We start from the raw sequence: 16,158 nt of genomic DNA, 5'->3' as shown, positions 1-16,158 counted from the left end.
ATAGTTCTTCATGACTGGCTGCTACCTGTTAGCCATCTTTTGTTAATGGATCTCTGCACATAGTCCTGGACATGGAACACTCCAGCTTTAAGGAGTGTGGTTTCCCACATCAAGAGAGAAAGTTTTTCTGATCAATGTTCTTCTGATTCCATTGTGGTGATGTTTTTGTTTTTGAAATCACTTTCTTGTTATTTCGGGGGCAGTGTTATTTATTCAGAGCAGCTAGGTGGCAAAGTGGAGAGAGTGTTGGGCCAGGAAGTCAGGAAGACCTGAGTTCAAATCTGACCTCAGACAGTTACTGGCTGTGTGACCCTGGGCAGGTCACTTAACTTGCCTCAGTTTGCTCGTCTGTAAAATGACCTGGAGGAGGGAATGGCAAACCACTCCAGTATCTTTGCCTAGGCAACCCCAAATAGGGTCATGAAGAGTCAGACATAGTTGAAAAATGACTGAACAAATGTTCCAGACACTGTGCTAAACACTTTACAAATATTATTTCCTTTGGTCTTTATAAAACTCTGTGAGGTAAAGGATATTATTATCCCCATTTTATAGCTGAGGAAACTGAGGCAAACAGGGTCACACAGCTGGTGAGCTTTTGAGGCTACATTTGAACTCAGGTCTTCCTGACTCAGAATTCTATCCATTGCACTGCCCAACTGCCTCTCTCAGAGCAGAGTTTCAAAACCAATTTTCTTCACTCTAAATCCCATGTTCTTTTTATTCTAGGCCACCTAAAGGTTGTATAATGGTAAGGACTTACTTTAAGGATGGGACTCAGAGAGAAATAGCTTGTCCAAACTCACATGGGTAATTAGCATGATCTAGTACTAATGCTCTGGTATCCACTCTGGTGCCCCTTTGCCCCGGACTTTCTCTTGTTATCTGTGTTCTGACCCTTTCACTAATTATTAGCACTTCATGGGAGGAGGGGGAGGGAAATAACTGGCTATCAGTTTTAGGGAGGTAGTATTGATTCATTATAAGGAATCATTAGAAAATATAATTTCAGTTGTTTTCAGTCTTTTTTTCAGTCATGTCTGACTCTTTGTGACATTGGGGTTTTCTTGGCAAAGATATTGGAGTGGTTTGCCATTTTCTTCTATAGATCTTGACTCATTATAAGGAACTATCAGAAAATATAATAGCCTTTCTTAAAAGGTAGTGAGTTCCCTGGCACTGTGGGAAGTTAAGTAGAGGCTGGATGATCACATGTCAAAAACATTGTAGTGGGAAGAAAGTTGGTCTGAATTATTTTTAAACCCTAACAGTGTTTGACATTCTAAGGTTGTAAGATTCTATGATTTTTCAACTCTTAGAGGCAGTGGCTCTTGAAGGTTTTCGGCTGCATGGGTTTTACTTATTTACTCTTTTCATATCTCTTCTTTGGAACCAGTCTTGTTCTTTATAATCTTGCAACTTTTGATTTTTTCTGGTGATTCTTTCCATTTACACCGTTGCAGTTCTTGTAGATACATTGTTTTCTCGGCTCTGCTTCCTTGACTCTGCATCATTCATGTCGATCTTTCCTTCTCTGCATTTGTCACATTCATTATTTCATTTTAAAGGAAGAAAAAAAAACTAAACATGAAATATTAATGATGTTATATATAGTAATATTTCATTACATTTATGTACCTTTTTGTTTTAAGCCATTCCCTAGTTGATGGGCATCTACTCTGTGTCCAGTTCTTTATCACAAAAAAAAACTGCTATAAATATTTTCGTGCAGATCCACACTTTCTTCTTACCAGTGGCCTCCTTGGGGTATAAACCTAGTAGTGGAACCTCTGGATCAGAAAGAATAGCTCCATTTTAAAAGGAGAAAGCTGAGGCTCAGAGAAATGAAGTGATGTTTCTATAGTGTCCCTGGTGGTAAATGACCAAGTTAGCAATCCAATTTGGGTCTCCTGACCGTCCAAATTTGTATCCAAGGAGGTTTATCGCCTTCACTTTATCCTCCACTATGGAGTAATGGCAGCTGCTATTTGGTGTAGAAAATGTGTTCCTTGTAGGGACCAGGGAGAATAATTGGCTTTAGTCCTGGCTGTCATCCAGCTCTGCCTTTTGTGAAAATGATTAATGTGGAATCCATTCTTGCAGGGTGCTGGGTGACAGAGGCCATAATGGTGCAGGAGGTTAATGTTGACTCTACCCCAGGTCCTGAATAAATTTTTGACCCAGGCTTATCTTCAGTGTGCTGACTTAAGGAAAACCTATTTGTCTTGACAGGTTTTGTGTAGGTAGGTAGGTAGATATAAAGACTGGATCTGTGATTTCATTGATAGGAGGAAATCCCAGGTGAGGAAACCCCCTTTACCAATATAGGCTGACACTTTCTCTGTAAATTGTAGTCTTAAGAGTTACCTAAAGCATTGAGGGATTAAATTATTTGCCCAGTGTCACACAACCAGTATGTGTCAGAGGAAGGACACACACACACACACACACACACACACACACACACACACACAGAGTTAAACATCAAGTCAGTGCAAACATAGGAATGTTTTTTTGCGGCGATTCATTTTATAGCCAACTTGGCAGGAAGTTACCTAATTGGTAAATTAAACAAATGTTAATTAAGGACCTTCTATGAGCAAAGTACAGTACTAAGCACTGAGATTACCGTCTAGTGAGAAATAGTCTCTACCTTCAACGAATTTACATTCTATTTGGGGCTGGGGGAGCAATATACACAATAAGTACACGCCAAGCTAAGTAAGTAATTTCAGGAAGAAGAGAGTATTAATAATTGGGGAGATAAGGGAAATTTAATGATTTTTTAAAAACATATCTTTTTGACTATCATCTATGTTTCCCACTGTATTCTTTGTTCATTCCACTTTTTCAGCCATTGCTTGTGATAAAGTTTGAAGAAAGGAAGAAGAAAACCTAACATGAATATTTATGATGATATAGATAGCATTCCATACCCCAGGTCCCTCAGTTCTGTAAAGGAGAGTTGGGATGTGTTTTCTGATATTTCTTCTGGTTCAATTAGGCTAGCTTGCCTGCCCCCTGTGTGGAAGTTAAAGTTGGCAGTTGGTGAGGATAGCTGGCCCCTTGTCCACTAGCTCTGCTTTCATTCTAGCCCTCACAGTCATCATCTGGGGAACTGCTCTTGTGGAGAGGGGGCAAGTATTCCTACTGACTGACAATCACCAGTCACACACAGGGCAGACAAAGCCCCCTGAGGGAGAGACAGGAGGCAGCATGTACTGGGGAAGTCAAACCACCATCACCACCTTGACCACCACGTCTCTCTTTGAACTCAGATGGAGACAGCACACAACCCTAAGACCAAGAGATTTGGGAATAGTTGTGTCCCCTACACCACCAGATACTCTTGTAGTCCAGCTCTCACAGCCATCATTGAAAGGAGAAATCTTTGTAGAGAGGGGATCCACCTTCGTCATCACTACTGTCAACAATCACTGGCCACCTGCCATCACTAGAGAGATATATTCAGGAGCCCTGAGAGTGGCAGCACCTCCTCAGACCATTGGTCCTGCTTCCAGCTCAGCTCTCACCACCATCATCCAGGGAAACCATGATGTAGAGGGGGGACTAGTCATCCTCAACACCTGCCATCAAGCCGCCACTCGTGGGTTGGACAAACCAGCATAGCTGAAGCAGCAAGGAACCCTGGAGGTGAGGCAGGGTTGGGATAGGGTGGGGAGATAGGATAGGAGGCAGCAGCATGTACAGGGCCAGTCAAACCACCACCACTACCACCACCTTGACCACCATATCTTCTCTTGGACTCAGATGAAGATAGTCCAGGACCCTAAGACCAAGAGCCTTGGGAATAGTTCTATCCCTCAAACCACTAGACTTACTTCCAGCCTAGCCCTCACAGCCATCATTGGAAGGAGAAATCACACTAAAGTCTGGTGCTATCATATAGGTCGATATCAGAAATGGTCATAGTTTTATCAATGGTCATGACATTGAAGAGGAGGCCATATTCTGAGTGCTATGAGACCTTTCCATTGTTATAGCTGAAACCTTCCATATATGTTGTTCCCATTAGAATGTGAGCATCTTGAGAGCAGAGATTATCTTTTTTCTATTTGTGTCGCCCAAAGTTAGCACAGTGTTTTGCACATAGTAAGCCCCTTAATAAATGTTTTATTCATGCATTCATTCAACTTCGAGGCCAAGCTTGGTTATTATAATTCTGCAGCATTTAGTATGGATTATTTTGTTGTTGCTCTTCCCACTTACATGGTTGTGGTGATTGTGTATATTGTTGTCCTGGATTTACTTATCTTACTATGCATCAGTTCATGTAAGTCTTTCCATGCTTCTCTGTATGTTCATTATTTCTTAAAACAATAATATTCCATTATATTACTATATCACAACTTATCCATCTCTCAGTAAATGGGCATCTGCTCTGTTTCCAGGTCTTTGCTGTCGTTGCTATAAGCATTTTGGTGTATATGGAGCCTTTTATTTAGTCATTGGCCTCCTGTGGGTGTGCCTACCTGGCAGTATTTACTGATTTATTGATTGAATCAATCAAGGACTTCCTCACAGTGACACTAGACTGACGAGGCTGTAAAATTTCTTCTGGTGGACTTTAAAGTGAAAGGTTTCAATCTTTTGTGAGTGTGGTGGTGGGTCCCCATACTGAAGGCAGTGGGGTGGACTAGATGCCTTGTCAGTGTGAACTGGGGCCCTTTGTTTCCCATGTTACCTTCCTCTTTTCCTCTCTTTAGCCTGCCAGTGTGCAAAGGTTTTCTTCTATCCTCTTGACATTTCCCCTACCCATTACATAAAACCCCAGGATTAATTTAATTATATACTCGTTTCCACAGGCTGTGTGACTGGCAGGAGCATAATAGATCTGCCAGTCCTCAGAGAGAAAAGGTGAGGTTAGTAACGGTGAGGTCACCCAACCGAGAAGCCAGATATGTCCTGTTCCCTCCCCCCATCTCTAGCAGAGACATGCCCTCTTTAGCTCAGGGCCTTTCTTCCTCTATCAGGGGGCTCTCTTCCTAATGAAATTCTGATAAGATAGCTGGGGCTCTGCAGTTCCTGGTGACTGTCACAGATCTTTTCCTTCCCTGATGAAAATGTCATTTCTGGGATCTAGCAGGGCTAAAGAGAGAGCAGGAGGGAGCTAGCTTATCCGAGAATTACAGACTGTCTTGAGATTGGTTAAAGGTCCATGAGAACCCTAATGAGCTAACAAGAATGGACTTGGGAACATGCACAGCTTAGTAAAACCTTTGAACTCATATTTAAAAGATACCTGATGGCAAGAGCCATACCAGAGCACCAGCTTCTGCCCTGATTTTTGGGCGTCTCTTATGAATTCAGTGGCAAGGGACCTTCCTTCCCTAAGTCATCCTTTACACGTGTTCAGCTGCCAAAAAAATATCTGCCTTTACATAGATCTAGACATATCTTCCCCATCTGGCCCCTACTTACCTTCCTAACCTTATTAAACATTGTTCCTTTTTGCATAGATGTTGGTCCAGCCAAATAGACTTTCCCACTGCTCTTCACACATGATGTTGGTTCTACCCATCTCTGGGCCTTTGCACAGTCCTGAAATACACTTCCTTTTTCACTTCTGCTTCTTATATAATTCCTAGTTTCCATCAACACTCAACCTGAGTGCCACCTTTTAGGGAACCTTCAGGGTCTCAACCTTTTTTTTTTTTAAAGTCATGGATCCCCTTGGCAGATGAGTGAAGCCTGTGGACCCCTTCTCAGAAGACTATTTATCGTCTATATTCATAATGGAAGGAAATGCTAAATTTTAGTTAAGAGGTTAGTGAAAATAAAGATGTAGTTTTTTCCTAACCCAACATCATAATTTCTTTGAGATCTATCCAGAGAACCCTTGGGTGGTTCACGGACCCCAGGTTAAGAACCCTTGTTCTAGATGAAGGCTTTCTTCATATCCTCCAGCTTCCCCCTGCAAATTACCGCATAGCTATTTTGCGTGTATTTGGGATATTTGTATCTTTGTCTGCCACAGCAAAATATAGACCCCTTGAGGGCATGAACTTCTCAATTTTGTCTTAGTATCCTGAGTACCTGGAACAATGCCCTGGGACACTGTAGGTACTTAATAAATGCTTCTTGACCGGTACCATTTAACTACTCAAAAATCTTCATTTTCCTTCTATATCCTGCACCCACAGGTCAGTATGAAGTCAGTCAACAAGCATCTAAGTGCTTACTGTGGGCCAGGCACTGAGTTAAGGGCTGGGCATAAAAGAAAGGCAAAAAACTCTCCCCAACTTCAAGGAATTTACACTCTAATGGGAGGCGGGGGCAGGGAAGACAACATGAAAATAATTAGGTACAAACAAAATGCGCTTAGTATAGATGGAAGGTAACCTGACAGGGGAAGGCTGTAGCAGCTGGGGGGGGACCAAGGAAGGCCTCCCGCAAAAGGTGGGAGTGGAGTTAAACCAGAGATGCTAAGAAGACAAAGTGAGGAGAGAGAGCATTCTTGGTATTCTGGGACAGCCAATACACAAGGCATGGAGTCAGTCATCCACAAACATTTGTTAAGCACACACTAAGTGACAGGCATGGGGCTAAGGGCAGGAATTTTCATGTGCAAGGAATACCAAGTAAGCCAACGTGGCTGCATTAGAGAGTGCAGAAAAGAATAGAATGTGAGAAGACCCAAGCGGTAGGAGGGGGCCCAGTGGGAAGGAATTTAAGTAACAAACTAAGGATTTTTATTGGATCTTAGAGATAATAGGGAGCTACTGGAATTTACTAGGATCTGGAAAATCCAAGCAAAAATGTTTGGCCTTTCCTTTGTACCAGAGAAGAAGTCTGAATTTTTTTTTCTTTTTCTTTTCTGGGATGTTCACACTATCTTATTGTAAAATTTGGGCTAATATTATATAATACAATAGATATATTTTATGCATTTCTAAGTTTCTAAATTTTTTCTGTGCTGTCTGTGGTGACTGAAAAACTCCCCCAAAATTCCCATTTAATTTCTTTTGCCAACTCGGGATGTATCGAAACCAAGATGGGTAAAGTAGAGATGTGGAAGGGATAACTGTAGTCCCTTGCTCAAGGTGATGAGGGTGAGGTAGTGGCTGTGTGAGTAAAGATAAGGGAACTTGTAAAAGAGATTTTCGGAAAGTATAAATGACACAATTTGTCAGTGGATTGGATATGTGGGATATGTGCAGAGAGGCACGGTCCAGATGTGACTCTTTAGACCACTGTAGAGGAGAGGACCAGTTCAACCCTCCAGTGCCAGCAAAAGAGTGATTATCTGTGTAGGAGACCTGAGAACAGTGTGATCTCTAGCATCCCACTGGGGCCTTTCGGGGTCACAGCAGAGAAAGAAGTCAAGTTTTGGTTAGAGATTTTATAAGGAGAAAACAGACCATCTGAAGCCAGAACCTGTAGTAGAACTACCAAGCATTGAGGCAGATAGTGAGATCTAATACCATACACTCCATTCAGCTTGGCAGCAGCATTGGCACCCAGATAGGAAGGGACAACACCAAATGGGGTCTATCCAACCTGTCCATGAGGGCTGGAACAGATTGGTCTGAACACCAAGTTCCAATCTAACAACTGATGCTGAAAATATAACTAATAGAAGAAAACACTGAACACAGTGAAGAAATCGATGGGTTAAGAGAAGCCCAAAAAATAAAATCAGAAGATAATATAGACTTTTTACAGAACATTGGACACATCACAACCGTAAGTCCCGACAGCCTCAGAGAACACAATGGCTTGACTACAGGACTCTAAGGGTAGTTGAAAGAAAGGAAGCAGGAGATAAGAAATGAAATTAGAAGTAATATGAGAATTTGGGAGAAAAAAAATTGGGGAGCTTATATGTTTGTTACCTTCTCATGGCACCTTTATAAAAACTGATCATAAAATCTCATAAATACTGAAAAATAGAAATTTTAAGCATATCTTTTATGGACATTACAATCATTAAAATCAAAAAAGAGCCTTTGAAAAGGAATCATATGGAGACTAAATAATTTAATCCTAAAGAATTGGTGGACCAAACAACAAATCATAGAAACCATAGAAAATTTCATTAGAGAAAATGACAGCATAGAGACAACATACTAAAACTCTTGAGATGGAAGCAAAGAAGTCCTTAAGGGAAAATTTATACCTCTAAACAACCTCATCAACAAAAGAAAAAGGATAAATCAGTAAATTGGGATACTACAAAATGTAAATTAGAGAAGCAACAAATCAAAATATCACCTCTAAATAGAACAGAAATTATAAAAAACAGATGTTAAAAACAATGCTATTAAAAAATCTCATTAAGTTGATATGAGCTGTTTTTTTTTTCTCAAAAAACTAGTAAAACATAAACTGTTAGCTAATCTGATTAGAGAAAGGAAAACCAAATTGCCAATACCAAAATGAAAAAGAACTCACAATAAATGAAGAGAAAATAAAGGAAATTATTAGAAATGATTTGGCCCAATTATGTCAACAAGGCTGATAACTTAAAGGATTTTTACAACAGAACAAGAAAATAGAGAATTCAAATCACTCAATCACTTCGAAGAAATTGAATAAGCTACAAATGAATTTCCAAAGAAACAACCCCAGGACCAGATGCTTTTACCAGTGAATTCTAGCATTCAAAGAAAAACTAATTCCAATGTTACATAAATTGTTTGTGAAAGTTCTTGGTTAAGCATAAAAATGCAGCACAAATTTAGGATTGTAAAATCAGAAATTTAAGCATAACTTGATCCACCCTAAAATTATAAGAGACTATATCTCATGGGTTGGGTGCAGTGGCCTTTATGGGATTTTGCCTTGTGTGTTTAGGAACTCATGGGGTCCAGGATCATTTGAGAAAGATATACTGACTGGGAACATAATTGCCTAGATTTTTAGAGGAGGTTGAGCCATACTTACATTTCCTCCTGTGGAGTGAATCATACTATTTGCCCTATAATTTTTCCTAGATTCTTAGAGCTCCTAGCATTTCAGAATGGTACATGACTTCAGAGATCATTAACTAATCCACCCCTTAAACCAAAGCAAGGACTACCAGGATCCCTGAAAAATGATCATCCAACCTATGCTTGAAGGGCTGTCTGGTGATGCCTCCTCCTGAGACAGCCAATTCTACTTTTGAGTCAAGTCTGGTTGTAATAAAACTTTTCATTTTTGTTTTTGATATCAAGCTGATGTCTGCCTTCACCCATGAATCCTATTGCTTGTTAGTGCCAAGTAGGGTAGATCCTAACCCTTTCCCACATGCTAGCTTCTTGAAGAACAACCACCAGTGTTTTCTTCTGTTTTCTCTAAATATACCCCTAACTCCTCGACTGATCCTTATATGACATGGTCTCCAGGCATGCCACCATGCTGGTTATCCTGCACTGAATGTGCTTTTTAAAAATGTCCTTCCCGAAATGGAGTGCCCAGAACTGAACAAAACACTCCAGATAACAGTGATCAGGGCAGACGATGGTGAGACTTTATCATTTCTCATTTTGATCATTCTACTTCTAGGAATGCAGTGTAAGATTGAATTAGCTTTTTTGAATGCCAGATTATATTTGTATCTAGGTGAAATGAGTCATAGAACCTTAGAAAGGCAGAGCAGGGAAGGACTTTAGGGATTGCCTACACTAGCCTCTTCACTGGACACATAAGGAAATTGACACCTAAAAGGGTAACTCTCCTAAGGCCACAGAGCCAGTAAGTGGTGGCCCTAGGGCTTAAATTTTTATTGTTGTTGTTGTTCAGTCATGTCTGACTCTTGGTGACCCCATTTGGGGTTTTCTTGGTAAAAATACTAGAGTGAATGTTTGTCATTTCCTTCTCCAGCTCATTTTACAGATTAGGAAACTGAGGCAAACAGGGTTAAGTGGCTTGTCCAAGGTCACACAACTAGTAAGTGTCTCAGGCTGCAGTTGAACTCACAAAGATGAGTCTTATTGACTCTAGGCACAACAGTTTATTCACTGTACCACCTAGCTGCCTTTTTCTAGAATGGCCATGCATAGAAAAAAGGTATCAGTGTTATTGAAGAGAATCTCCTTTAAAGCATACTGGTGGCTGAAAACAATGTCAGACTTGGGGTCAGGAAACCTGATGTGCAATGTTCAAAGGACCCAACAGGAAAACATGCCTACAAACAAGTGTATCAGGGTCATGGGGTAAGAAAGGACCCGTGTGATTCAAGACTGATAACCTGTTTTTTTTTTTTTTTTAGCTTTTTGGTGAGGCAATCGGGGTTAAGTGACTTGCCCAAGGTCACACAGCTAGTAAATGTTAAGCGTCTGAGACTGGTTTTGAACTTAGGTCCTCCTGACTCCAAGGCCAGAGCGCTACTCACTGCGCCACCTAGCTGCCCCAATACCCATTTTTGAGAGGCAGCATTGTGCAGTGACGTGTAGTCCGCTAAGATAGTAAGTGTTTTTTACTAGGCAATCAGGAAGCCTCCAGGGAGCAGTCACTCTTTGGAAAGTCAGAAATTCTGTGTTCTCATCCTTTCAGTGATGGAGTCTTCGTGTTTTAATACTCGGGATGTATAATCTCATTGATATAGTATTCCCTCCACTGATACAGATCCTAATTTGTCCTTAGCTTTTCATCTTGTGAAAATCTTGTCCATGTCTTTTGAGAGGAGGGAGGGGAGAAGGTGCTTTTATTATTCGCATTTTACGGATGAGGAAACTGAGGCAGTTAAGGACTTGCCCAGGGTCACATAGTTGGGAATTATCTGAGGCTGGATTTGAACTCAGGTCATCCTGACTCCAGGCCCAATGCTCTATCCACTATACCACTTAGCTTCCCCTACATAGAAAATGTATCCAAATGCACTGGAGGCCAGGATAATATTTATAGTCTCTGACTTTTGTTATCAAGCTCTATGATTAGCCTTGTGTCCTTTTGTAGTCTTATATCTCCTCAGTAATGTCATTAGTACTACTTAAAAGAATTGCTTTTATATAATCTTCATTTCTGAATACATTCCTCCCATCTCACCTAATATGAAAGTCATCCTTTGTAACAAAGAATAAAAAACAAAGAGAAAAGAATTTCAACAGGATTAACCAACACATTGGCCATTTCTAATGTTATATATAATATTCTATACCCCTAGTTTTCCATCTTTCGATTTTGTCTGGCACATAGTAGGCTTTTAATAAAAGTTTATTGATGAATTGATTATTAACTAATCATGATTAATTAATATTGCTTATTGATGCATTGTGCAGGTAATTATTGACAATATGCTTTAGTCTACTTAAGCCTAGTATGCATCTATCCACTGCCCTTGTGTTACCTGAAATCTTGATTCCTCTGAGATCCTCAGACAGAAGCTAAAATCTTTGAGTCATTGCCTCAAATGAGCTCCTAATACTCTTTTTCTGAGGCATTTGTTCAGCTACCTGAGACCTAGGTCCTTCTGGCCACAAACCTGAGAGTTGACCATAAAGCTGTCAGAGACTTCATATTTACATTATGTATCTGATTTCAAAGGGAACTGGAGGAGAGAAGACACTGGCTGGCAGGTTAGGAGCAGGGAGGGAATTGAACTCATCATTCAATCTGTCTAAGCAATCATCATGAAAGACTGAACCAATGTAGAATGGGCAGTCATCTTTCCTTGTGGGCCATAGAAGAGAACTGGCAATTTAGAAAAACTAATTGGGTTTAATGCTATCAGCACCTTTTCTAGAAGAGCAGGCACAATTCTCATAGCTCACAGAAGTGATTTATCCAAATGGTCATCCTGCTTCCACAGGCCATCTTATTCATAGCTCATATTTCAGTTAGATTAGGCAGCTACTTGTCTTTTAGTAACAATAGAGAAAAGAAATTCTGATCTCAGGTTTTAAGGGGATCCATTTATTCTCATCTGAAGGGAGTGTGTGTGTGTGTGTGTGTGTGTGTGTGTGTGTGTGTGTGTAACTTTAAATGAGAGATGCTCCTTGCCCTCATGGAGTTTACAGTCTAGTAGGGCTATTAGATATGTGTGTAACTATCTATAATATTGTAAAGATATACGAACCAAGAGGAGTGAGAAGAGTCAGGGCTTGGTAGTGGAAATTGTACTTGAGTTGGGCCTTGAAGGATGGGTAAGAAACAGGTTATTGTGGGGTGAAGGCCCTTGAAGGATTAGGGACAGCATGACCCAGGGTATGGAGACTGTATATGTGGCAAGCACCAGAAATAACGAGTTGTCCTTTTTGTTAGAAACAGGTTGAAATAAAGCTGTTAAGATAGGGCAGTACTGGACTGTGGGGGGCATTGAATGCCAGCAAAGAGATCTTGAGAGGTTTTGAGCAGATTTATAAATAAGGAATATTAGTTTGGCATTGGTGTAAAAGGTAGTGTGGATAGGAGAGAGAATAAAGGAAAGAAGAGGCTATTGTATTAGTCAAAGTAATTGATAATGAAGGCCTGTACCAGAATGGGGAATAGGGAAGAGGAAATAGATTCAAGAGATGAAAAGTAAATAGGATTTCAGCAGCTGATGGAGGTGAGGGGCAGCTAGGTGGCACAGTGAGTGGATAGAGTGCTAAACCTAGAGTCAGAGAGACCTGAGTTCAAATCTGGCCTCAGATACCTAATAGCTATGTGACTCTAAGCAAGTCATTTGACCCTGTTTGCATCAGTGTCTTCATCTGTAAAATGGTCTGGAGAAGGAAATAACAAACTAAACTACTCCAGTACCTTTGCCAAGAAAACCTCAAATGGTGTCATGAAGAGTCAAAAATGACTGCACAACAAAAAATGATTGAGGGGGCAGTGCACTACAGATAACAGAGAATGGTCCTTGAAACCCAGAAGACCTGGATTCAAGTGATGCCTCTTACATATACTAGCTTCCTGTCATTGGGCAAGTCATTTAACTTTCAGTGCTCTTAAGACTCTTTAGTTGCCTAGATACTGCTGACCTGCATTGGTAGAGGGAGTTTTCTCATCTGGAACTTCCTTATGACAGTAAAGGGAAAAGGAAACGAATAAGCATCAGGGGTCACACAGCTAGTAAATGTCTGTGGTCTTCCAGACTCCAGGCCCAGCCCACTAACCACTGCACTCATAGATCCAGCCCAAATCCCTATCCCTATGAAAGATAAAAGAGAAGAAAGAGTAAAAGATCACACCAACTTTGAGAGTATGGGAGAGTGAGTGAATGATGATTTTGACAAAAAGATTAAGAAGAAAGATAGTTATAAGCAGAAAGTTTTCTCAAACTATGCTTTACTCAGTGACCTTATCTTCAGTGACTGTTACAAGATACAATTTCTATCTCGTCTTCAAAAACAAATCAAGGATTATTAGCTCCATTTTATGGATAAAGAAACTGAGGCCCAATGAGATCACACAGTGAGTTAATGACAGTTAATTGATCCATAAGCATTAATTAAGTGTCTCTGTTTTGCCAAGCACTGTGCTATGTATTGGGGGATAAAAATGCAAAAGTGAGACAATCCTTGCCCTCAAAAAAAATATTTAACTAGGGACTATGACATACTAAAAGATGAATATATAAAAGATATTTAGTGGTATACTGGTAAATATTTAACAACCAGCACTAAAGAAAAAAGTTCCCAGGATACACTTTTAAGTTTAATCTGCATTAATAATATTTTATCCATCATTTAAGACTAGACAATCAACAAAACAATAATGCTCACACTGAAAATTTAATGATCATCTCTTGTGAGCAGGCTCTAACACACAAATATAAAATATGCAGTAATGGGCCTGGTGCATTAACAACTGGGAGAGGGGGGTGTGGAAAGGAAAAGTCATTTAAAGGAAATGGCACTTGAGCAGAGCATTGGTGGGAGCTTGAGAATGAGCAGAACTGAGCTTGTAAAGGGGTTGGGGTGTAGTACAGTCTGCATTTTTAAGGGCTTTGGGGTTGCTGGGGCCTGGAGTACCTGGAAAGGTTATGCTTTCTAGGGGTAATACTTAAATGCATCTGTCCAATTTGTGTCTGAGAAAGGAAAATCTTCCTTAGCTACATTCCTCAAGGGTGAGGCCAGAGGAATACGGTGTCAGGGAAGAGAGAGGCCTGTTTATTTAATTCCCCAACTGTGCCTAGGAGTAGATTCGTGAGTCATTCACATTCCTCCCAACTGGTTGTGTGGAGTATAGTGGAGCTGCCCTGGGCAGGGGTGGGTGGGGAAGATAAGTAAGCCTTTGGAAAGGTACCTCATCCAGTTTAAAAAAAAAAAAAAGTAAAAAACTGATAACATGAAGGTCAGAAAGGCAAAAAAGAACTATTCTGAGAATGTGGTTTCTGATAAGGGAAAAATCAGCAGAGATTTGTCAGCAGTTTGTGTGAAGTTGCAGATTCTCAGTCATTCGCATTGGGACACTTAGTTGCTAGGCTACCCATTTGGCCCACTTCTTTCCCTTCCATCTTCCTCCCCTTCCCCCAGTCCTATCTCCCTCCTCCGCTCTCCATCACTCCCCGAGGACTGCATAAAATCATGGGCTGTCAGAGAGCGCAGGGGCCAATCATCTAGGACCAAGCCCCTCATTTTGCAAATGAGGAAACTAAAGCTAAGAAGAGGGAATTGCCTGAGGTGTACAATGTGTTAGGGTCTGCATAAAGACTCATACCCAACTCTCTTAACTTCTTTTCCTTGGCTCTTTTACTATACTATGCTGTCTCCTTAAAACAAAAAACAAAAAAAGGCAAAAATACAGGCTTTGTGTTCTCTCTCTTCTTTCTCCATAGGGAACATATATAAATTTGAATGCTAGATTTGCAAGTAGAGGACCTGGGTTTGATCCTTTACTCTGCCATTTGCTGCTTCTGTAGCCTCTGGGATCCTATCCAGCTTTAAATTAAAGATCTATGACCTTGGATAAATTGCTTTACCTCTCTGCATCTCAGTTTCCTCATCTGTAAAATTCAGGAATTAGAAGGGACGACCTCTGGGGCACCTTCAAACTCTAAAATGCTTTGATCTTCCCTGAACATGGGCAGGTCCCTTTCCCTTTCTGAGCTTTATCTATAAAAGGAGAGAGTTAAACTAAGTGTCCTCTTGGGCCACTTCCTTTCCTAAAGTTTCCTTGGAGAGTGCCATAGTGTAGTCTACTGGATTTGGAACCAGAAAGAACTGGGTTCAAATTCTACTTCTGACATTTATTAGTTGAGTGACCACGGACAAATTGATTAGTCTCTCTGAGCCTTTTTCCTCTTCTCTAAAATTGGGCTAATCTTCCAGTGGGAGCAAGCATGATAGAAATTCGAGCTGTTTCTCATTTATTAAGCACAAGGGCATTTGGTATATATCAGTTGTGCAGGAAGGGTATCGTTTGTTTTTGTTTTTGTTTTTGTTTTTGTTTACTTGTATCTTCCAGTTTTTCATAGGAATAGTCCAAAGTCAAGCCTTAATACTTTCCCAAGTTCCTAAGGGAGCTAGCGTAATAACCCGGCCTTTCTTTGTAGTCCCTAGTAATGGGGAATGATGTGAGAATAAAGTTGAGAACTAATCATCTGAAATTCACCTGCTTCCCATTTCACTCCCCCATGCCTCTTTCTCTTCATCCTCGGTAAAGAGGTCAGATGAGATGGGCTTTAAGACCTCTTCTACTTTTAATGTTACACGTGTCTGTGATGGTCACTTCAAGTTCTAAATATCCTTTCTGTTACTCCCTTCCTCCAAAGTTCCCCCCTTCTCCCTTTCTTTTGTTGCCTTCTAGCCTAATTATTCTCTCTCCCTTTCTTCTCTCTTTCCCCACTCCTTATCTTCATTTCTCTCTCTTCTTTCTTTCTCTTCCTTCTCCTACCTTCCTCTCTTTCTCCTTCTTGAAAGACATTCCCAAGGATGCATTTCTCTTGCGCCCCTCACACCCCAACATTTTTATCTCTTGGGATTTCCCGGCATTGATGTTACAAAGCAATTATTCATTCCTACACCTCCATCTGAAACCTGGCTCATCAGCTCTGAATTGAGGAGACAGACAAAGCAATGGGATGGGATGTGGGAAGTGAATATTTAGTCGAGTATTATGATTTGATTGCAGAAAGTAACTGAAGTCTTCAAATAATCTTGTCTGTCTGATGGGGAATGGATTTAATTTTAATTTTCCTTTGTGTAAGTTTCTTTTTTTAACCTTGGGTCATAGATCAGAGAATCATTGATTCATAGAATGTCAGACCTGGAGGGTGCCTTAGAA

General features: G+C 40.5%; 1 protein-coding gene across 2 annotated transcripts in view; it reads left to right on the top strand.

Moving 5' to 3' along the window:
* CCDC85C (coiled-coil domain containing 85C) overlaps positions 1-16,158 on the top strand; it is a 188,254-nt gene that overhangs the window by 109,361 nt on the left and 62,735 nt on the right. The gene's annotated exons all lie outside the window — the stretch shown is intronic.

The sequence above is a fragment of the Vombatus ursinus genome, unplaced genomic scaffold (genome assembly GCF_900497805.2).
Source record: "Vombatus ursinus unplaced genomic scaffold, bare-nosed wombat genome assembly UNPS02007284.1, whole genome shotgun sequence".
NCBI lineage: Eukaryota > Metazoa > Chordata > Mammalia > Diprotodontia > Vombatidae > Vombatus > Vombatus ursinus.
Note: the sequence above shows the minus strand (reverse complement) of the source record. Positions and strands in the feature narration are given on the sequence as shown.